Source organism: Lacerta agilis, chromosome Z (assembly GCF_009819535.1).
Source record: "Lacerta agilis isolate rLacAgi1 chromosome Z, rLacAgi1.pri, whole genome shotgun sequence".
In the NCBI taxonomy this organism is placed as follows: Eukaryota; Metazoa; Chordata; class Lepidosauria; order Squamata; family Lacertidae; genus Lacerta; species Lacerta agilis.
This window is the reverse complement of record NC_046331.1, coordinates 29,929,705-29,953,847: the sequence shown is the minus strand read 5'-3', so window position 1 is coordinate 29,953,847 and position 24,143 is coordinate 29,929,705. Positions and strand designations below refer to the sequence as shown.

Here is a 24,143-nt window from a genome sequence, read left to right as displayed (position 1 = left end):
TGCTGGAGAAACTTAGCCTTGGGTACATTTAAGGGACGTGGCGGAGCTTGTGCTTTGCCTGCAGAAAGTCCCAGGTTTATTTCCAAGCATCTCCAAGTTGGACTGGGAGAGACTCCCACTGTCTGAAATCCTGGAGAGCCACTGCCAATCATTGTGGACACTACTGAGCTGGATGGAGCAATGGTCTGACTCAATATAAGGCAGCTTCCTATGGTCAGGAGTAGTGATGTTTTAAAGATACCAGAGACATTCTTGATGATTAAGACACAGAGTGAGTGGTTCATGAGCCACCGAAATTGCAATGGGCAGAAGAGGTTTTGTGGCAGATGCGTTTGGGGAAATGCTCCCCCCCATCCCCCCCTCTTTCCATCCAGGTCAATACTGACATTCCAAGAGCATGAGCTGTCTTGAGACCAACTCTGTCACAGCATCCTTCCTCTTAAGAGCACTTCCTTGGCTGGTTCCTGTTTATCCCCCAGACTCCAGGCCATTTGCAGAAACACCTTGAGGAACTTCAATGTCTCTCCCTCCCTCCCTCTCTTTAATCTCTCCATCCCCTGCCCTACATCTTTTGTTGTGTTGGCTCTGCTTGCGATGCAGATGTTTCTGTCGCAGGAGGAACTTGGCAACCCATGCCAGTTAAGGGCTGCAAAAATGCTTCCACTGCTCTAACGTTTTTCCTCTTTATGTTTCTGTCAGGTGTCTGGAGCACAAAAACAACACCCTTGTAATCTTTAAACATCAGCAAAAAAAACAAAATCCAAGATAGATGTCAGTAAGGGCTTTCAATCAAGACACAAGTGACTCAAGCCTTGGAGATGGCTGTTGGGCAATAGGTTTCCCATTCCTCTTGCAGAGTTGTTCAGATATCACAAATGGGTCATTGGATTTTCTTAGCATCGGGTCACCCTGGAAGGGTATTGCGTGGCATCGGATAATAAACCTAGAGTGGACCCGGAGTTAATGCACATGACAACTTAGGCACATTGATTTCAGTGGCTCTACTCTGAGTAGGACTCTGTTGAATACAACTCATTGTGTGAATGCTGGGGGGGGGGTGCATTCATGAGGAACGCCCATCCCATAATGAACATTTGCCTGGAAAAGCCCAAAGATTGCCAGCCCATAAGGAAATCCAACCTTGAGTGCGGAACAGGATAGAACACCTCTCAATCTGACATTTTGACATTATAATTAGGGCTACAAAATTTAATAAATAAATGTTAGATTAACTAATTTTAAAATACGTTTAGTTGACTAAATTTGTTCTCAATTAATTGGACAAGGGGGGAAAATGAGGGACAGGGGCACCCAACGTATTATTACTCCATTTGAAAAAACAAGGAGTCATAAAGTTCATGCCACGAGCCCCGTAATAAAAGAGGCATTCTCCATTCTTCCGTACCCAGGAGGGAAATACTCTTCTAAGGTGATGCTTGCTGCAACACGTTTATGCATTATCTAATAACAAAGGAAGTATCTTTCCTGCTTCGGCATTATGGTTTCTAACAACATAAAGATGTGCACAAATCTAATTGACAGATTAATCAGCTGATTGGCCCAAACTCGTAAGGCTGAAAATGTTTTGTTGCTTGGGTTGTTGCAGCTCTTAAAAAGATTGTGAAAAGCTGGAGGTGGTTCTGGCATAGAATATTTGCTGTGCTGTAGCATTAAGAGATGGAGCTGCGAACCAGGAAGTCCCTGATAGGCACCTCTCCTTTGCCGTAAACTCACCTGGTGGCCTAAGGCTTCTCTCAGCCTCATTCTGCAAATGTGGGGGCAGTAATAGCAAATTAACCTTATAACAGAGGTAAGAAACCTATGGCACTCCTGATGCTATTGGACTCCAGTTCACATCTCCCCATGCTTGCTGGGGCTGATGGGAGTTGGAGTCCAGGAAAATCTGGAAGGTTTTACCTATTCCTACTTTACAACAAGGTTGCGGTAAGGTTTACATCTTAGAAATACCTTAAACACTTGAAAGCACTGTACAGATTTCAAGTATTACTCTTCTCACACATTACCCTAAAAGCTTATCTTAATCCTCTTGTGTTTTACATGCATCTATTCGTGCAGGATAGGAAGTGTCCCCATTTAAAACCGTATGTTCATTCTAGCTCATGTAAGCATTACACATCCAGGAAATGTAATCGCTATATAAATATTTAACATCATCATCATTATTCAATTTATATCCCGCCCTTCCTCCCAAAGGAGTGAGCTTTTCAAGTGGGCCAAGCATTTTACAGGTATCCTCTTGCTGCGATCTTTAAAACAACCATGTAATGCAGATCAGAATCACTATCCCCATATCCTAGCTACTAAGGTGGCAATCCTAGCCTCATTTTATATGGGAGTAAGAGCTATTGGAGTTAGTATAACTTGCTTCTGAGTAGACTTGAGTAGGGCTATTGGGTGGCTTTTTTTTTTTTTTTTTTTTTTTGCAAGGGTGAGTATTTAATAGTGGGGAAGATCATGGAAGCTTTCAAAAATGCTGAAAGGTCCACCACACTTCCATTGCGCGGCAATTGTTTACTGCGCAATAGCCTTGTCTTCCGCCGATTTAAAAGCCAGGATAGCATGTGTCCTTTTTGCTTAGATAATAGAGCACTAGAAAAATAATAATCTTACAATAGGTTATCAACAGTTCAAATGAGAGCTCAGCAGCTGCAGTATGTGAGCTGGCCGGCTATACGCTACTGATTTAATGTTGCTTCTGGTCATGCATTCACCTATGCATTCAGTAAAGACAAGGTGATCCCCCAGAGGCAGATCTTTTAGAAACTGAGGTGGTGAACTCCAAAAATTTACAATTTCAGAAACCTCCAGCTGCATGCAGTTGTGGCTGGTGACCATTGGATTTGGTAGGATGGAAAGCAAGGAAACCAACCGTTGTTTTATCTATTTATTTACAGTAAAGTTACATCACTTTTGAGGCGGACCTCAGAAAGTGGTTCACATAAGGTCTTTACAACAATAAGCATTATTTATTTATTTTAAAAAATGAAAGTTGTAAAATAATGGAAAAGACAGCACTTCTGCTTTTTCTCCCCCTCCCCACCCTCTCAGGGTAAGATGGTCCCTCAAATGCTGCTGTAGTGGCAATATCAGGGAAAGAGAGGCTGCTACAGAATCTGGATCTGGTGACTTCTGTTTCAGTGTATCTGAAGAAGTGTGCATGCACACGAAAGCTCATACCAAGAACAAACTCAGTTGGTCTCTAAGGTGCTACTGGAAAGAATTTCCTATTTTGTTTGGATGGCTACAGCTCATCAAGCTTCTTTCTTTTCCACCCCCCTGTAAGCAGTGTTTTAAAAACGGTAAAAGGGCATGAGATCTGAGGACTAGCGCAAAAGAGCCCCCCCCCCCCCCGCTCCATCTCCTCACAACTCCCCTTGTTGGTAAGATGATTAGTTTGATGCAATCTTCAGTGGAAGCAAAAACGAATGTCTTTTGGCTGCTGGCTACCTGTAGATGAAAGTGGTAGCAGTACAGTTCTTGCTAGGGATGGGTGAATCTCCATTTCCCAGGGCTAAGCTGTGACAAACTACCGTGTTTCCCTGAAAATAAGACACTGTCTTATATTTATTTTTCCTCAGGAAGACACAACTGTGGCTTATTTTCATGGGATGTCTTATTTTTATTATGTCAGTTGCTGACCGTCTTCTTAACCGCTCCGTGTTGGTATGCTGCATAGCCACCCCTATCACTATGTCTTATTTTCGGGGTATGGCTTATATCGCACAAATGCTTAGAAATCCTGCTACGGCTTATTTTATGGGTATGTCTTATTTTCGGGGAAACAGGGTATGAGCTGTAATCAAGTTTTGTTCTTGGGTTACCTGTGCTTTGTTTGTGGGAGATAAGTGCCTTCCTCCTCTGTTAAACCTTGCTGCAGGCACTTACATTGGTACCTCTGGTTACATACTTAATTCGTTCTGGAGGTCCGTTCTTAACCTGAAACTGTTCATAACCTGAAGCACCACTTTAGCTAATGGGGCCTCCCGCTACCACTGCACCGCCAGAGCACGATTTCTGTCTTTATCCTGACGCAAAGTTATTAACCTGAAGCGTTATTTCTGGGTTAGCGGAGTCTGTAACCTGAAGTGTCTGTAACCTGAAGCATCTGTAACCCGAGGTACCACTGTATAATGCTGAACAGCTCGGTTGCCTGCTGTTCCTCACAGTGGAGTTGGCATGGCCACCTGTTGGCAGCCATGCAAACTGCAGCATGACAGTGGCCTTACATAGAGATAGATAGATAGATAGATAGATAGATAGATAGATAGATAGATGATAGATAGATTAGATAGATACGGTAGATAGATAAGTAGATAGATAGGTAGATAGATCAGGAGAAGTTCACAGTAAATTGCTGATGAGTTTTATTGAGGACTGCTTTTTTAATTAAAAAAACCTGATGTGTAAGTGTAGAGAACTGAGTTTAAGACTAAGACAATAAGAAATGGGGAGAAAGCTGAGATTAACATATAGGGCTGCCATATGTCTTCTTTTTCCAGGACATGTCCTCTTTTTATGGGTATGTAAAACAAGAGTTGTCATAGTTAAATGTAGAAGTTGGCAAACGTGTCCTCTTTCTTGCTCTTCAAAATATGTCAGCCCTAACACAATCACCCATACTCACCCCTTAAGTGATGCGAGGTTGAGGCCTGAGCTTTCTTTATATGAGAGAGTGAGAGTGGGTGGGTGGGTGGGTAGGTGCACACTTGGCTTTCCCTCAGTTTGACCCAGCAACACCCTCTGAAGGCCTGGTGGTCTCTCTGCTGGCAGTCTCCTCTGCCAGCTATCCCACCTCCGCCCAGATCCCCTTTGACCACAGCTGTTTGGATGGAAGCTTGACAGCGAGTAGCAAATTTCAGAAAGAGAGATCACTTGAGGCCCCCTTACTCTCTTCAGTCTAAGCCTGAAGGCGACAATTCAACATGCTTTTGTTTCTGTCAAATTCTGAGAGCATTCAGATAAAGAATCATTCAACAAAGGATAGATTTCGGGGAGTGAGGGTAGGAAGGGTAGCTGCTTGGCTGGGGCTTGTAGAACTGTTATTTTACCAGCAACCTTATGATTTGCTCATTTTTCTGGGATGTGCACTGCCATGTGTACTATACTGTGATTTTCTTGAAGATCTGTGTCAGAAAATATCACCAAGGAACAGGTATATGCATGTGTAAAGGTAAAGGTACCCCTGACCATTAGGTCCAGTTGTGGACGACTCTGGGGTTGCAGCGCTCATCTCTCTCTATAGGCCGAGGGAGCCGGGTGTTTGTCCGCAGACAGCTTCTGGGTCATGTGGCCAGCATGACTAAGCCACTTCTGGTGAACCAGAGCAGCATGCGGAAACGCTGTTTACCTTCCCACCAGAGCAGTACCGGTACCTATTTATCTATGCATGTGTACATGGCCCCTTTTATCACTGCTGGGCTGTACATTCATATAAACAAAACATGAAGACCTTCTTTGGGTGGAGTGCTCTTCTTCTTTTCCTCTTTTCAATACAGGCATGGACAACTTATAGATCAATAGTCCAGGTTCATGCAGGTAGCAAGAAGAGGGAACAGGGGTGGAAGGGTGTGGCAGAGAGAGAGAGAGAGAGAGAGAGAGAGAGAGAGAGAGAGAGAGGGAAGAAAAAGAATGGCAGAATCCTAGACCCACAGAATTGCAGAGTTGGAAGGGGACCATGAGAATCATCTAGTCCAACCTCCCCTGCGATGCAGGGATTTTTCACCCACCATGGGGCTTGAAGCCACAACTCTGAGCTTAAGTCTCATGTTGAGAGACTGAGCTGAGAGAGGTGTGCTGCAGAGAGAGAGAGAGAGAGAGAGAGAGAGAGAGAGAGAGAGAGAGAGACAGACAGACAGACAGACAGACAGACAGACAGACAGACAATGGGGTGGCAGGAGAGAGGGAGCAAAGTCATGCTGCACTCAGTTTCAGGTCTGTCCCTAGGCATCACTGGCTTTGGTCTGAGAAAAAGAGGGGAGGGGGAGGGCACAAAGGAGTGCCCTGGCTCACTGACCCTGGCTACCACTGGCTTCAGCCCTGTCCATCACTGGTTTAGCCTCCCACGCAGCTGGCATTCAGGTCCTGACAGATTACTCCCAAGGGAATGCAGCCCTCGACAGAAAAAAACACCTCCCTGTTCTGTATTAACGTAAGAGAAACTTCACATGAGTGGTAAACCAACTACGGAAAGGTCATTCTAAACCACGCTGCAAAAATATGTGGTTGCATTGCACGTATTACATGTTTGATGGTGGTGATGAAAGAGAGAATTTAGGGGTTTGTGAGTGTGGAGGGGTGGGGGAAGGATAGCAAACCATTAAAAAAAAAAAAACCTATTTCAAAATGCCTTTTACTTCAGTGGCTGCACGCTTTGACTGCACTGAATCTGGGAGGATTTCTCAGAAAAGGCCTAATTGTCATGTAGTTAACAGCTGCCAAGACACAAATTGCAAAAGCCTGGAGAAGCAGAAATGCTCCAGAGATTCAAGAGTAAGATGAGCACATAAGATCTCCTCCCAACTAAAGGGGATGGGCCAACCCACGTTGCAATGATGATTTTGGGGAGAAGCAGCTCCCATTATCTTTTCTTTCACCGAGGCGTGTGTAGCAACTTAAAGCAAACTCCTTTAAAGTGACAATTGTTTTGCATTTCCTCATAGCTTTTCTCCATACTGAGTTATTTTGCTCTTTCTCTCCCTTATTTAGTTTTCTTCTTTTAGTACAGCTGATTGGCCACAGTGGAAGCAGGATGCTAAACTAGGAAGACCTTTGATCTTCTTATGTCTCTTGCACACCAACATTCCCGGGACATTCCCTAGCTGTCTACTGTTGGAGGCAGAGTGCTGGGCTAGATGAACTTTTGGACTTAAGACAATAAGGGAATTCAGATGTAGCAGGACTACAACTCTCATCATCCCTGACCATTGGGAATGCTGTGGGGTGGGGAGGGAGCTGATGGGACTTGGGAGTCCAACAGCACCTCCCTTTCTGGTGTGCATATGTACCCACCACTTGGTTCAGTGCAATCTTCTAAGTGGAGTGATCGGTGCATACCAAAGAGTGACAAGCAATGAGGCTAAACTCAGTGGCTGGCTTCCAAATAGTGATGACTGATGAAGGGATGCTAAACACACCTGGGAGACATTTGGGAAAATGAATAGTGAAGAAGGGAAATAAGGAAGCATGCCATGATTATGCTCACTCAAAAAGGGATTGTGGCCCAAAGGGGTGAATGGACTCAAATCATAGACTTGAAATGGACCTCATCTAGTCCAACCCTTTCCTCAGTGTAGGATCTGCAATACAGGATGCAACTGCAACATCCCTGACAGACAGCTGCCCAGCCTCTGCATAAGTATCTCCAGCAAAAGAGAGTCACCAGCTCCTGAGGCAGCCTGTTCCACAGCTCCTTTAGCTAGGAAGTTCCCTCCAATCTTTAGCTCAAAACCCAACTTCCCTGCTGTTTCCACCCATTAGTTCCTCTGGAGCAAAAGACAGCAAGTTGATACCTTTGCTGTAGACTCAGGGGGGCATTTCATCCCAAGCCCAGGCATACCATTCCTTGATGATGCAAACTGCCTCTCCACTGCAAAGTATTTGATCCAGCAACAAACTGGTGCAGACATTCTATCCATGGTCATTTATTACCTGGGATGTTGGTTCATTCACATGTATGCTTGGCAGCTGGGTGGTGGCGGTAGAAGTCTCACCTCCCAAATAATTTTATTAGTATAATTATTACGTTTCTATACTGTGGTTTACAATTTAAAAACACAGAAATACACAATGCAGTAACAAACAAAACAATAACACCCTCCCCAAAACCTGTAAACACCACAGATTGCTTAATTAGCCAACGGCCTGGGATATATATATATATATATATATATATATATATATATATATATATATATATATATAATATAAAAACCAAGTACCGGTAAATGGAGTTATTATGGGGAGTCCAGTTGCTTTTAATATTTCTAATGTATATATGGAGCACTTGGTTCAATCCAAGTCATTTACAAGAAAGAAATCGGTATGCGTTAAATTTGATATATTATGGCGAGTATACTGGCATATATATTATGGCCCGTTTAGATTGTGCAGTGAGTGGTTTTTCCGTATGGATAAAATATAGTTGATGGAGGAGGAAAATTAAATCAAAGGTGAGTAAATCAAAGGTGACAGTTCTCAGGGGTAGGAAGCAGGTCCAGCCCTAACATTAGACAGAATGAGGCAGCTGCTTCAGGCAACAGCTGCTGGAGGACTAGCAGTGCTGTCCAGGTGAAGAGCAGGGCTGTGTGTCCTTGCATCAGCCAAACTAGGCTATAGAGTTCTGGTGAGGCTATGGGATGCTGTCCTGTGTCATCAACAGTACAGAAATGACACTCTCAGCTTTTGAATGAGGACTGAGCAGGGTAAAGCCATCTTGTCCTTTGCCTTGGGTAGCAAAATGCCTGGGGGATGGAGTAGGGGCCTCTTTGCCCTAATATTGATGAACTGCAGTTCCCATCAGCCTGTGGCAAACATGGTCAATGGCCAAGGATGAGTGGAATGGTGCTTCAGTAACATTTGGAGGGCAAGAGGCTCCCCATGCCTGGGAAAGACCAACGACGGGCAAATTTTTATGGTCCGAGGGCCAAATTCCTATCAGGACAACCCTTTGAGGGCCAAGTGGATGCACTTTAAGTTTAAGGGGGACTTGGCGTTTTGGGTTAAACCACTGAGCCTAGGGCTTGCCGATCAGAAGGTTGGCAGTTCGAATCCCCGTGGCTGGGTGAGCTCCCGTTGCTCGGTCCCTGCTCCTGCCAACCTAGCAGTTCGGAAGCACGTCAAAGTGCAAGTAGATAAATAGGTACTGCTCCAGCAGGAAGGTAAACGGCTCGCCAGAAGCGGCTTTGTCATGCCAGCCACATGACCCGGAAGCTGTACGCCAGCTCTCTCGGCCTATAGAGCGAGATGAGCGCCACAACCCCAGAGTTGGACACGACTGGACCTAATGGTCAGGGGTCCCTTTACCCTTTACCTTTACCCACAGACACAGTCCTGGGGGTAGGCCTTGGAAGGGGTGCCTTGGAGTGTTTGAAGAGGAGGGGAGGAAGGGGTTTCCGGTTTGAGAACCAGGTTGGGGGGAGGGGAGAGGCTGGGAACTGCAGTACCAGTTGTGTTTATGGAGGAGGGGATGTGATCATCTCTTGGGGGTGTCCTTAACGGCTCTGTCAGGGGTGGGGTAAATCCCGCAGATGGGCGGAGGAGGTGGAAGCCGCTCTTCCTAGCGGGGGCGTCCTTCGCCCACCGCAGGAGGCAAAGCTGCTGTGTGGGGCGTGGGGTGGGGTGAGGGGGAGGGCGGCTGCACGAGGAGAGCGCGGAGGTGGCGGCAGGAGGCGCGGGGGGGGGCGTGTGGAGGCAGCCACATGACCGGGCGGGCTGCGAGCCAAGGCGGACGGTCTGGGTCTCCCCCGACGCCCGCCTACAAATGCAGGCGGGCCGCGGCGGGAGCGGGTGCGATCGCTGCTGCTGCTGCTTCTCGCTGCGTGACTGTTGCAGCCGGCTGGCGTGGCTCGGCCCTCGGCGTCGCGATGGGCGTGCGGCGTTGGCTGCTGGCGCTGCTCCTTCTCTGGCTGGCTCTCAGCCCCGGCTCCGGAGGTGGGTGACTGCTTCGCTTCGCTTGACCCACGAGGGTTGGCGGGATCGGGGCTCAGAGCGCCGCACTTGTTGCCGGGCACGCACGCTAAGCGGCGGGGTGGGAAGGAGGGATCAGCGTCGACCGGGTCGCCTCTTCTCCCTCGCGAAGGAAGCGCTCCTGACCAAGCTGCTGCCCGACCTCTCGCCCTCTGCTCGCCGTCGGGGCGCCCGCTCGGCCAGGAGGGGACGTGCCAGGCGGCGCGCCGCCCTCTCGCCCCCTTCTCCGGTTACGAGAGTCAGAAAGAGACGGCCTGGCACGGACAGCGAGATGGCGGGCGGGCAGCAGCGCCGGTCCTCCTCTGCTCTCTGCTGCGCCCCTGGCAGGCAGCGTCTGTTGCAGCAAGATCGGGAAAGCCTGCGCTCCCCCCGGCTCCCTGCGCGCGGCAGGCATGCTTCTCTGCACGCGAGCACATCACAAACCAGCGTGGGTTTGGTGGAAGTGGGGTTTTCACCCTCTCCCTGCCACCCTGCAGCTGTCCAGAACCCGCTTGCCTTGGGGGCGGGGAGGGTTCCAACACGAGTCCCGTGCAGGTTGCAAGGATCTTGCCTGTTAGCCTCCGCTCTGCTGGCAGATGTTCAACAGATGAAGGCGGCTCACCTTCTGCCAGCAGACTTCTATCTGTTCAATGCCTGCCTATTGGCTGCCACTTGAATTGGCGTAGGTTCAGCTGCTGAAGGCTATGCAACCTCTTCTGGGGAATACTTTTATCTGCTGAATGTCTGCCTGTTTTGCAGTGGCTCCACTAGCAGATGTCCCAAAGGGGAACGTTTTGCACCCCCTGCTGGGGAAGGCTTCATCTGTTGAATTCCTGGCTGCTCTTTTAATGAAGAGCCACATGTGGGCAATGGGGCAAAGAGGCAGGGAAAATAGAACAACTCTTAGCCTGGGGAGTGCTTTCCAATTTGAGGGGAAAGGGGCTGCAGAGGCTTTCAAGGTGAGGAGACCTTGATGGTGCACCATGGTACCTGTAGCAGCAGGGAGTAAAGAGGGCAGCTTTGTGCTGCCCTTAGGGGGCTTAAAGAGCAACAGCTGACTGGAGCACTACCTGACCCTCCACTCCTTGTCAGAAGATGCCAAAGGACTGTAGCCAATGTGAGATCTCAGCACGTCCCCCCTTGGCACAGCCAGGACCAGCTTGCCCAGGGTGGTGCATTCTAGTACAGTACCACTTCATGGCCAGGTTGGAATGGGAGGAAGGAGGCTGGCACTAGCCTACTCTTTCCGGCTGTTCAAGCTGGTGCCGCTTGCCAGGTGCTGAGAATGTCCCTCTGTGTGTACTTGGGATTCTTTTGTGGTTAATGGCTACTGCCAAGGTTAATTTGAGGCAGGGTTTAGTCCTGGGACCCATTTCCAGTGCTGGCATTCCACCTTGGACCCTGTGGAGAAGGAGTGCCTCTGAGCATGGGCAGAGAGCACTGTGCGCTCCCCTCTACTATAAATCTGTAGCCAGCTTCCCCATACAGTATCTGGAAACTGATGGGAAGCAAAAGGTGTGGCTTCTAACTAGGTTTGAGCCACTGTGCTTGTCTCTTCTCTACCCTCCCCGTTGACATTTCCACTCGTGATCTTTCTGTTGTTGTCTTTTCCTCCAGTTTGTGCCCCACGGTGGCAAGGTAGGTCATGGGCATTTTGTAAGGCACCAGGGACTGAGGTAGTGCCCCAAAGGGATGCAGAGCCAGAGGATGGAGGTTTGGAAGACAGCCAGAGGGGTGGGGTAGGGAAGGGAGCTGAAATAGGGTGATCTCACAAGCATTTGACCATCTTAGAGAATACTGTACAAGGTTGCTTTGCATCCTCCTCTCCACTGAGCCTGACATTCAAGCATTTGGCATCTTAGCCCTCTGAATATGTATGTGTGTCAGATTTCAAATGTGCCTCATAAATACATGCTTAGCATGTAATGTGATGGTGAACATGATTTTTTTTTTTACATTGATCCAGTTTGTACAGTGGTACCCGGGAACAAGCTTTGTGATGGGTACATCACCCTTTCCTTCTCAGCACAAGTCAGTTACAGCATAAGTCTACCAAGAATTATAGTTTCCTATTCTGTCTGAACTTGGAAACTATGGTTACCAGGTTGGGAAACAAGCCAGGATTGTAAACAAACTTCAAAGCATGTTTTGTGATTCTAGCTTGTTCCAAACAGGTGGTCCTTTCAGGAAACCTGCTTATTGAACATTCATCCTGATTTGTTTGCACATAGTTTCCGGGGTGGTTAGATGACACCGAATGTATCTTGCACATTCATTCTGTTTTGTCTGCAGGGAAGTTAGATGGTGTTGCATCGAGCAATTATTATCCCAACACTTTCCAAAGCACTTCCCCTTACTTTCTTTATTGTAAAGACAAACTGCTTTTTTGAAGAAGTGTGCATGCACACGAAAGCTCATACCAAGAACAAACTTAGTTGGTCTCTAAGGTGCTACTGGAAAGAATTTTTTATTTTGCTTTTTTTGTAGGAAGTGGTTTCATTGCACAAGAGCACCAAATGCAACCTTAAATGCGCAACCTGAATTTGCCAGCATGTGATTCAATCCCACTCCAAAATAGCGTCAGTCTGGAAGCACCCCGGGTTATTTCCTAGTCCTGAGGAACTGGGAAACGATGATTATTTGGACACTTCCAGCAAGCCACAAGACTTGCATATATGTTAACTTGTTAAGGTGAGATAGGATCATCTAAACCAGGTCATGTGTCATAGTTGAAAAACCTGGTATGTACCATAGCTGGTCATTAGTGAAAAATAACAACCCCTGTAATTGGGCTGTTGAAGATGCTTCAGTATCAGTAATCATTAAAATGTTAACCATGCAAGGGGGTTGGTATTATTATCCTTATACTGCAGATATAAGACATGGAGATGGTGGCTTTCACAAGGACACCTAGGGACTGAATGACAGAGTTTATATTTGAGCTTGGTTCTGACCTGTTCACTGAGATCCTGCTCCATCGAAAACTGCAGGATTGACTTCCAAGTACAAATGCTTAGAATTAGCGACTTATGCCTTTCTTTCACTTTACAGTCTGCAAGGAATGCATTTCTGCGGTGTGTGAAGAAGTGACTCTGAGTAGCAACATTTGAATGGGAAGTGCCCAAGCAACAGCTGTTCGTGAACAGCTGCCCAGGATGGGCTGCAGGAAAGGAGCAAAGCATGTTGGGAGGGGAGTGTGTGGGATGGAGAATAAACTGAGGATAAATGAGAGTGGAAGGTGAACTTGTTATTGTGCTGCTTGAAAAAGAAAAATAGATATCTTAATTAGTGGTGGGGAGGACAGACCTGCTCTGGGCATTCCCTGCAGCATGCCTCCCCAAAATCTTAACAGTTCAGCTGTTCAGATAAGTTGCCTCGCTTGTGTAAACATCACACTTTCAAGTGCTTCCCCTTGAGGTGTGTTTTGTGTGCCTATGCCATACCTTTCATAAAAGTCGCACTGTTGTAGCATTTGAATGTGAGTCCTGATGAGAGCAGGAGAAAGCAAAGGTCTTCCATGACCTGACCGTCAAGCGCACAGGGAAATTTAAGGGCTCCTGTTAAAGCATTTGCAAATAAACAGGGGTTGTTGCAGGGGTTGTGTACCTGTGACCCTTACAGATGTTGTTAGACTGCAGCTCCAATCCTCTCTCAACACTAACTATGCTGACTGGGGCCTGATGGGAGTTGAAGTCCAGCAACACCTGGAGGGGCACAGGTTCCTCACCTTACCTTATTAGATAGAGGGGAATGTTTTTACCCTATTGGGAACACAGAAAGATGCTTTATGTCTGTCTAGCTCAGTATTGTCTACACCAGGTATGTCCAACTCCCAAGAGGCTCTGATCTACTCCCAGTATAAAAATCCCCTGACTGTGATCTACTCCCAGTATAGTATATATAAAAAAACTGCCAGTGGATCTACCCATTGTCATTGGAGGGAGGAGGAGTGTGCGTAGGGTGGGTGGATTGCCCAGAATTGACAAGCTTTTTTTAGGAGGGAGGATTGCACAAAGTTTTTTCACTCCCCCCCCCCCCGTAACATTTAGTGCATGATAAGGATCCCACGATCTACCAGAATCAGCCGGGGATCTACCGGTAGATCACGATCAACTGGTTGGACATCCCTGGTCTACACTAACTGGCTGTGGCTCTCAGTGTTTTCAGAGAAATTTCTCAGTCATGTCTGGAGATTGCCAGTGATGGAACTTGAAACCTTCTGCACACAGAGCATGTGCACTATCACAGAGCTATGGCCCTTTCTTAGAAGGTGAAGCTGGTGCTTCCTCCGAGGACAGGTGTATGTAAAAGACATTTCCTGCATTACTTACTGCATGCTGATGGCGAAAAGTTCCATTACCCTCAATTAAATCCACAAATGGGCAAGTACTTTGGGGGACAGCTTTTGCAGTCCCATGGAGTGCAGACACTTGTGGGAGGGAAATAAAGTTCTTGGGGAGGAGTGTCTCCACAGGGGGGCTGGGACTTGGAATCTAGGCAGAAGATGCTTATTGTGGTGTGTTGTAGGGTAGCATACACTTGCCTAATCCATAGCAGAACAATTGTGCATGTGTGTGTGTTTTCCCAGCACTGCTCAGCAGGGCCCTGTCATTTGAATTATAGCAGGACATGTTAAAGGTATGTGCAGAATAGAAGGGTAAATCTATGTTAGACTAATTCACTTCAACCACTTTATTGACACATTGTCAATAAAGTTAAAGAGCTGAAAAGATGGCGTTTGAAGACAGGTATACAGAGTGAAGATTACTAATGCAGGTGAAAATAGAACCAGAGCATGGGTTAATTAAACTGGAGCACCTGGATGTTGCATTGTGCATATGATATTGGATACCTGTTTTCCTGTCTTTACACAGAGGTGCCAATTCTTAGCAAGTAGCAACTGCCATAAAATCAGGATCTCTCGCCAGTTGTTTGAAATGTAGACTTCTATCCTAGTCTGAAGATGATGATGATGATTGCCATCATTATGCACGGTGCTTTACAGAGTGGTAAGGAGTCAGGTCCCCACTGAAAAGAGAGGAAATAGAAACAGGACAGAGAATTCTATCCACCCAGCAGTGCAAGAAATGTGAAACAGGGCGCTGGCAAATTGCTTACAGCTTTGGTCATCTCACAGTCTTCTTGCAATCACTATAGTTCTGAAAATTTGTAACAAAACTGTGAGATTTAGGGTAAAATGATATGCAGTGCTAAAGGAGTCACAGGATTTTTAATTTAATTTTACTTCAACTGTATTTGATTTTGCTGTATCCTTATTTTGCTTTAAATAGCAACTGCTACGGTTTCTACAAACCCACACACACCTCACCCCCCCAACCCCCTGCTTTTATTATCCTCTGGAAGGTTCTTATTGAAGCTTCTGTTAGTAACCCTGAAAGAGGACACGTGTCTTCACGTAACACAGGGTGTTGCAATGCAGCCAATAGAAAGGAGGATTGGTTAATATCATCAAAGGAGGCAGGTCTTTCTCTTTGTCACTGGTGTAGGGGAGTGATGGTATGCCACTGTCTATAAGATGCTGAATGTTAACTGGTGTGGCTTTCACACAGTAGTTTATTGTGGAATTGGTGCTGTTCACACATACAGCTTTATCACGGCATCTGCATGAAGCCACCCTCTGCAAAATGCCATCCCATATTTCTCTCCACCCCCTTTAATCGGGACAGTTTCTGCATTGTTTTTCTTCTTACTGGATTTTCTGTGGAAATGTTAAATCCATATGAAATGGTAAAGGAGTATAGGATGTCACCTCAGTGCGGACTATGTTGTGTGGATGCTACACTATAAACTTCCATGCATGCATCACCATGTCCACAATAAAGTGCTTGCATCCCTTGGGCCAGCTCTGGGCATGTTGCTCAGCAAGTTTAGACCATCTCTCGTGCTAGCTTGTCTCTCGGAGGCATTTCTGCATGAGAATGAAATGCCATGGGGCAAGGTTAATATAAAATGAAAGAATGGTAAAAAGAGGTGTGGGATATATAGCTATTAATGATAAATTAACAAGTGCTATTAAGGTAGGACAGGGAATATGTAGGAGAAATGATTTTGAGGAGATAATGGAAGGTATTTGTTTATTATAAAATGTATTATTATAAAAATAATAATTTTTAAAAGGAAATTAAATGTCCTTTCATACAGCCAAATATTATGTAATTTACCATTAAATAAATAAATAAAATGGTATATCTGTCCAAGGCACAGGCAAGACAATATCATCTAGGCAGCGGCGTTGACATTTTTTCCCCATCACTGAACTCAACTTGGACCATTGCCATGGGTCCTAATTTAAAGAAAAGAGCCTCTGATGCTGCTTCCAGTAGCAACGTGTCTAGTTCTGGTGCGTGTCAGGCAGATGCTTGCCGCCATGCAGGTCTGGCCGATGGGCCTTTGTTGACAGGAATCCTATGCTCTTCCTCCCTTCCCCCCCCCCACCCAAAAATAACAGCTCAGACAAAGCTCTTTTCATGGCAGTAACAAACACCATCCTGTGAAGGCCACACAGTCTGGAAAGGGAAGTCAAGACAACATCCCCAAGAAAAGTGCCATCTCCACTGTGGCACAGCCAGCAAAGGGCATCTTGGCTAAAAACCAGACAGGACTGAGGTCCCAAATTGGCTACTGCACCTAAACCTCCTAGCAGCATGGGTGCTGGAGTTATAGGAAGAAAGCCAAGGTCGCTTCCAGACAATCTGTTCGTTTTGCATCCTCAGTCTCCATCAGCCAGTGTTGGATGTTGTTGGATTAAATTACAACCCTGCCTCTGTGCTATACATCTGAAGCACTCTTGCAGCACTTTGAAAACAGTGGTGGCTTTCCTCCAATAATTACTAAGGGTCTTCTCAGCAGTGGCACCCTCTTAGGGGAATACCCTCCAGTCAGATGTCAAGCAGTTAAAGAAAGAACTAAACAACTTGCAGAAGGCATCTGAAGGCAGCCCTGTATCAGGAAGTTTTTGATGTTTTATGTTTTATTATGTTTTCCATACATGCTGGAAGCCACCCAGAGTGGCTGGATATAAATATTATTATTACTATAACTACTACTACTACGTTTCCGAGCACAATTCAAAGTGTTGGTGCTGACCTTTAAAGCCCTAAACGGCCTCGGTCCTGTATACCTGAAGGAGCGTCTCCAGCCCCATCATTCAGCCCGGACACTGAGATCCAGCGCCGAGGGCCTTCTGGCGGTTCCCTCACTGCGAGAAGCAAAACTACAGGGAACTAGGCAGAGGGCCTTCTCGGTAGTGGCGCCCGCCCTGTGGAACGCCCTCCCATTAGAAGTCAAGGGAATAAACAACTACCTGACATTCAGAAAATTCCTGAAGGCAGCCCTGTTTAGGGAAGTTTTGAAACTGTGATATTTTAAATGTATTTTAATGTTTGGTGGAAGCCGCCCAGAGTGGCTGGGGAGACCCAGCCAGATGGGCGGGGTACAAATAATAAATTATTATTATTACTATAACTACTACTACTAGAAATGTAGATTGTTAAGGGTGCTCAGAGTGCTTAGGAACATAGGAAGCTGCCTTTTACCAGGGTTTCAGGAGAGTCCCAGCCCTACTCAGAGATGCTGGGGATTGAACCTGAGACTTTCAGCAAACAAAGCAGATTCTCTGTCACTGAACTATAGCCCTTCTCCTGGTTCAACAATTAATCCCTTGTCTCAGGGAACTCTGGGACTTCAAATTCTGTGGGATGGGGAAAACATTCTGCATCTTTAACAAACTACAGTTCCCAGGATTCTTCTCCCCCCCCCTCCAGTCATGATTGTTTTTAAAGTGATATAATAGTGCTTTAAATCTATAGTGCAGATGGGGTTTTTGTGACTTCACACCCTCCAGATGTTGCTGGACTCCCAGTTCCCCTCATCTCTGGCTATTGGCTATGCTGCCTGGGCCAGATGTGCCTGAGCTCTTTCACAGAGGAAGAGCTGCAATTCTGTGAGTGATTTAACAGCCAGTCCCTCTTCCCAGACAGCTCTGGAAATTGTAGCTGCGGGAGGCAGCTTCTGACAGTTTCTGGCACCTTAACATACTACAGCTCCCATTATTATTTAGGGAAAGCCATTACAGCTTAAAGTGGTATCATGTTTGCTTGTTTGTTTTTTAAAAATGGTGTGAATGTGGCCATAGCAGATAGCACATTATGAGCTGGCAGTAAGAAGTAACAGGTTGTGGGGCTGAAGGAAATAGTTTTACTACTGAATGGCTCCTGTTTGAGATAATTGAGGAAATGGGCTTTGAGGCCTGGGCCCATTGCCATGACTACTGGGCAATTTACCTTAAATAGCACAAGGAAGCCAAACCATAATCTTGGAATGTGTTGGGTGTTGAATTCAGTGCTAATCCTACTTGGAGTAGACCCATTGAAATTAGTGAACATGATTAATTTAAGCCTGTTAATTTGAATGGGTCTACTCTAAGGAAAATGTAGTGCAGTGCTTCTCAAACTGGGCACTACTGCTCCTGGGGGGAAGGGGATTACCTAGGGGGCTGCTAAGAGGCAATGGGAGGAAAAAATTGGAGGTGTAACTATCAGACATTGACATCAAGTTAATCAAGTTCATCAGCTTTGTTGAATTAATTAAACGAAATAGTTTAATAGCTGGATTTTGAACAAAATAAAAAATAAAAAAATTCCTTCATATCTGAAGAAGTGTGTACATTCACACGAAAGCTGATACCAAGAACAAACTTAGTTGGTCTCTAAGGTGCTACTGGAAGGAATTTTTTTATTTTTTTTATTTTGTTTTGACTATGGCAGACCAACACGGCTACCTACCTGTAACTGGATTTTGAACGAATGAGTACTGGTAATTAATAGTTACTGTTTTGAACACTGATGTGGCAGGAGAGGGTGTCAAGTGTGCCTGGAATATTGAAGGACAATCAAGGGAACATTTAAACATTTCAGTAGGGTTGCCAGGTGTCCAGTATTTGAGTGGACAGTCCACTTTTTCACATTATGTTCACTATTTTTTTTCACAAAATAGTGGACTTTTTTATTCAAAAGCTTTATGATGAAATGGTATTTTAATACGTGTTAAAATGTTTCTAAGAAAATATATAATTTAATTTAATTTAACACCCTCCCGGCTTGTCCGCTATTTTTTGGAAGCAGACCTGGCAACCCTACATTTCAGTGTAGTACGGTATAGAATCAAAACAAAATTTTATATGCAAAATGAATCCCCCCCCCCCGAAATGAGAGCAAGAGCATCAAGTGATGCTGAGAACTTAATTGCTGTGAAACGGGATTTTCAATTCTGACAAATATGAAAGATCAGAAAAGAGTATGGCTAATTTGCATCAATGAGGAGATGAGAGTTATTTTGTCTCAAATTAGGCCTAAAAGCAATCTCACACCTCTCACTGAGTTTGTATACATACTTAATGTACATGATATGTAAGAGGCTCATTTATAATTATATTTTGGGAATAGATTCATGTTTTTATGTAGTTGCATTGTTTCATACTTTCTGGATATCCCACGATCATATATAAAGTAGTTGTGCTCTGTGTTATAAACCAAACACTGCTAGTTGTCATTGTTTTTCAAATGTATTCCTATTAATGAAAAGTTCAGTGTGGCACAAGCAAATTTTTTATTCTGAAAATCCCATTTGTACATTTTATGAATGAGAAAATGTGATCTGTACTGGCAAGGCTTGATTTCAGCCAAGCTGCAGAATTAGGCCGTGTGTGTGTGTGTGTGATATGTGTCTGGTGAAGAATGCTCCTGAGCATGCGCAGTGTGTTTCCTGCCTCACTCGAGTAACTACACCTTACTCTCAGGCTCTTAGAAGATATAGAGTCATGACTTCCAGATCAATGGTTTTGACTTCTTAACTTCCCACACCTCAAGAAATAAAATATTCCATATGTATGATTATGAACACAGCCCTGGCAGATCAAGCTTAAGACAGATGAATGTGCCAGTTCATGCTTGTGTTGCTTTAGGGGTTGGCACAGTTTGGACTTTTCAGCCCTGTGTAAGGAGCTGTTTTGTACCAAGTCCAAATCATACCACTGATCCCATCTAGCCCAGGACTGGTGGTAGCTTTCCAAAATATCAAGCAGATCAGTGCTTCTGGTTTGCCCCGGACGGAGCACTGAGAGGAATGTGTCAAAAGCAACACATTCATTGCTCTGCCCACTGTGGCCGCCAGAAGGTTGCCTGGGAGGGAATGTGGCCCTTGTGTTGAACCAGTAAACTCTGGTTTACTGCATTTGACCCTGACTCCACGCAAGCCACTTTGAGCAGCAAGACCTGGGATGGAAAGCTGGCGGAAAGTTGACACGGATGAAACAGAAGGAAGAGGAAGTAGGGGTATGGATGTATATAGTAGGAATAAGGAACTTGTGTGACCTGATGAGGTCAGGAGTCCCCAGGGAGATTCCAGAAATATCCTCCCCCCCCCCTTTTATTGATGCTTCCTCCTTAAGAGGATGGAGCATGGAGGAGCACAATCCTTTGTTCCCAGAGGTGCAGTGTCCCCCCCTTTCTGGATCCTGCAAGTCCGCCCACACGTCAGAGTAAGGAGTGGTCATTGTGGACCCTAGGAACATGCGCTTCCAAAGGAGATTTGAAACCCTCATTTCAACATGCACTTTCCCCCATAGCAGACAGAGGATGTGTGGTCCTGTGGGGCATGCATGCTGCTTTATGGCCACCTGACAATACATTGCTTATAAATTCAGTGTTCTGGGTTTAGCGAAAACATTTAAATCTGGTTGTTGGTTGAGTTCTAAGCTCACCCGTTCAAACACATCTCTAGATCAGGACTGCACACAGTGTGTGATTTCATGGTATTAGTGTGAAATCAGAATGGTACTCACTCAGTTTTGCAGGAATCTCCAACGTTAAAAGAAGGCAAATTTCTAATTCTTAAAGCTCTGAAGTCTCTGATGTGCTTGGTTGTAACGGCTGTTTCACTTATGCCTTCATTCGGTGCACCTGATGAAGTGGCCTCTAGTCCACGAAAGCTTATTTATTTATTTAAGTTAACTCAGTGTGCATGCATATCGCTTGCTAGAGCAAAAGAGCTCTAAGCAGTTTACAAGACGATCTGAAATACTCATTTAAAATACCAATAAGAGCAAACATTAAAAACAAGTTGCATTGAAATATAAAATAGAAGCAGTAATTTTAAAACGTTTGTACCTACAAAAATCACCTGTCATAATTACATGCCTGGAATAGTAAAAGATTTTAGCAGGCACTGAAAACAATTCAGTGAAGACTGCCCTCCCACCAGATGTCAAACAGATAAACAACTGTCTCACTTTTAGAAGACTTCTGAAGGCAATCCTATTCAGTGAAGCATTTAATGGTTGATGTTTTACTGTGTCTTTTATATTTTGTTGGGAGCTGCCCAAAGTGGCTGGGGCAACCCAGTCAGATGGCTGGCATATAAATGGTGTTGTTGTTATTAAATATCAATGGACGGGGAGTTCCAAAGTGTTGGTGCTGCCACACTTAAGAGATTGATTTTTTTGCAAGTACAGAATGGAGATTAACTGATGCTTGTAAAAGAGCCGGCTCTGCAGATCTAAGTGATCAACTAGGCACAGATGGGTTGAGGCGATCCTTCCAAGTAAATTGATCCCAAGCTGTTGTGGGCATTATGTGCCAATAGTAATACTTTGAATTTAACCTGATAACAAATCAGCAGCCATTACAGAATAGCATATGCTATATGGAGCTTATGCTATAATGATATTTATTAAGGTTCCATGAGACTTTTTGTTTTCAGTTGAACTTGCTGTTTTCAACCGACAAAGCATTTGTTGGCCAATTTACTGTTAGACCAGGGATGGTGAATCTGTGTCTGAAACTATTGGACTCCAGCTGCCATCAGCCATCATGGCCAACCATTAGGGTTGGTAGGAGCTGAAGTCCAACAACATGTGTTGGACAGCAGGTTCCTCATTCCTGCCTTAAAAAGATGATACCATGCTATGCAATTAGGTATGTTTGATGGAGAAATGCCTGTCATCTTTTAAGTATGGATTAAGGATATGCAAGGAACCTTGTACTTTGAGAATGTAAGTCTTGCCGCTGCCTGGTTAAGTACAGTTGCAAGGGATGAAGTACTATGAAACACCTGCCAAGTTCTCCTGTAATTTACCTTGTTCTGCCAGGCACTGACTTGTACCTGGGGTGTATCCGTTTCACGTACGTGCATGTAATTCGGTATATAGTTCACATTTCAGTGTCCTGATATTCTTACCTCTTTCTCTTACTCCTTCGCAAAACAAGATTCTAGTCCTTGTTGTCATTGGCCGTTTTGAGACCTGGGAGCAGCATGACTGAATGAGTGTTGTTCTTGGTGCAAATGCACATTTATTTTGTCTCGCCGCTGCTGCTATTTTTCCAAGAGTTTTTTTTTTTTTTTTTTTTTACAAACTATGGAAATCTGTTTATCAGAAGTGATGGCAAGATGAGTGCGTACTCACCAAACACAGCAGTATCTCTCACACACACTGCCTTCAACACTCAGGGCGGAAAAGGAGAACACCATCTCCAGTCTTAAAAGTAGATTAAAAGATTCCAGGCTGTGCTCTGAATTGATCTCGTTGGATGGTATTTGGAGAGGGTTTTTTTTTTTTTTTACAGTTACAAATATCTTTTGATTCATTGCAGTAATGTTAGGTGTATGGCCCAACACTGAGGAGGCAGGTGTTTGTGAGTGCATGCTCCTACAGTTATCCAAGAGACACGTTTATGCTGTGCCATCACATATTCCTGAGAAATATGTAATCCTTTATATTATTTGAAGCAGGGGTGGTGTACATATGGTCATCCAGTTGTTGCCCCAGTCAGCCTGGCCAGTGGACAGAGATGACGGCGGGGGGGGGGGGGGGTTGTAGCCCCAAAACATCTTGAGTGCACCAGGTTGAGAAATCCTGCTTTAAAGCAAGGGCAGTGAACCTGTGGCCCTCCAGAAGTTGCTAGACTACAACTCCCATCATCCCTGACCACTAGCCATGCTGGCTAGGACAATTGGAAACTGCAGTCCAACAACATCTGGAGTTGGCAAAGGCTTGTCTTTGCATACAACATTTTGAGAGTGGAAACGGGGAGATTTTGGGGTGCATTTTCATTCAGTAACTTTCTGCTTCCACCCTTCTCAGGACCTCTGTCAGAAACATCTGATGGGAACGAACCTGCGGAAGCACACGTCTTGAACCTGGTGCACCCCAAGAGAGTTCGGAGTGCTGTGGGGCATCGGCAGAATGGCTGGCGGAAGTACCGGCGCCCTCGTCCTCGCCTTTCGCACAAGGGGCCTATGCCTTTCTAGAGCAGGTATAGGAACTTCCAAAGTTGCCTTATACTAAGTCAGACTGTCTAGATCAGTATTGTCTGCACTGCCTGCCTGTGGCTCTCCAGCATTTCAAGCAGAGAGTCTTCCCCAACCCTTTCTGGAGATGCAGGGACCTTCTGCATGCCAAGCAGGTGTTCTGCCACTGAGCTGCAACTTCTCCCTCCCCCCCCCCCCGATCAAGGACAATACAGTGCCAGCATCCAGAGTGTTGTGGTCCTCTGACAATGCTTATGATAGAATGGCTTTCATATTTTGGTCTCTCCCAAGGCATGGGGTGGGGAAGAATAAAAAGGGAGTGCATTCATCCATCTGTAGGCCTTATTCTGATGGCAGCTGAGGTTATTGGGGTGGGGGTTGTACTGGGCTGCTTGCCCAAGCACTCGTCCAAAAAGAGGACTCTAAATAAATGCCCAGATTTTATTTTGTTGAACAGCATGTTTAAGCCACTCTCTAGCCAAGCCTATCCTTTGTGGAGGAAAAGGCTACCAGTAGCGGCTAGCCATGATGGCTGTGATCTGCCTCTGCAGCTGGAGGCAGGATTGCTTCTGAAAGACCAGTTGATTGGGTAGCAGAGAATGCTCTTGTGCTCATCTCCTGTTTGCAGGTTTCCCACGGGCATCAGACAGGCCACTGTGAGAACAGGATGCTGGAGTAGACGGGCTCCTCTTACATTAAAGCAAATTCCAGCTAAAACCCTCACAATGGGCAAACAATAAACACCCTATTAAGAAACAAGCCTGTAAAAAACAACAACCACTAAACAAATAAAACAGCATTGACTAGACAATAAACCGTAAAACCCATTCGGAAAGCTAAGTATAAAAGGGAAGTTTTTCAGAGATGTATTTGTACAAATTTATTTTAGACCAGAGGTAGCCAGTGTGGGGTTCTCCAGATGTTGCTGGACTCCAGCTCCCACCATGCCAAGCCAGCATGGCCAGTGGTCAGAGGATAATGGGAGTTGTAGCCCACAGCATCTGGAGGACACCAGGTGGGGAAAGTTGATCTAGACTAGCGCTTCCCAAACTTGGGTCTCCAGCTGTTTTTTGGACTACAATTCCCATCATCCCTAGTCTTACTAGCTAGGGATGATGGGAGCTGTAGTCCAA

The 24,143-nt window shown here is 45.5% G+C and overlaps 1 long non-coding RNA gene across 1 annotated transcript in view; it reads left to right on the top strand.

Annotated features, from left to right (window-relative positions):
- Nucleotides 1-22,974, top strand: part of LOC117039886 — a 64,843-nt gene extending 41,869 nt beyond the window's left edge. The window contains exon 3 of the long non-coding RNA XR_004425805.1: nucleotides 22,844-22,974. This is a non-coding gene — a long non-coding RNA (uncharacterized LOC117039886). The remainder of the gene's footprint in view (nucleotides 1-22,843) is intronic.
- The last annotated feature ends 1,169 nt before the right edge of the window (nucleotides 22,975-24,143 follow it).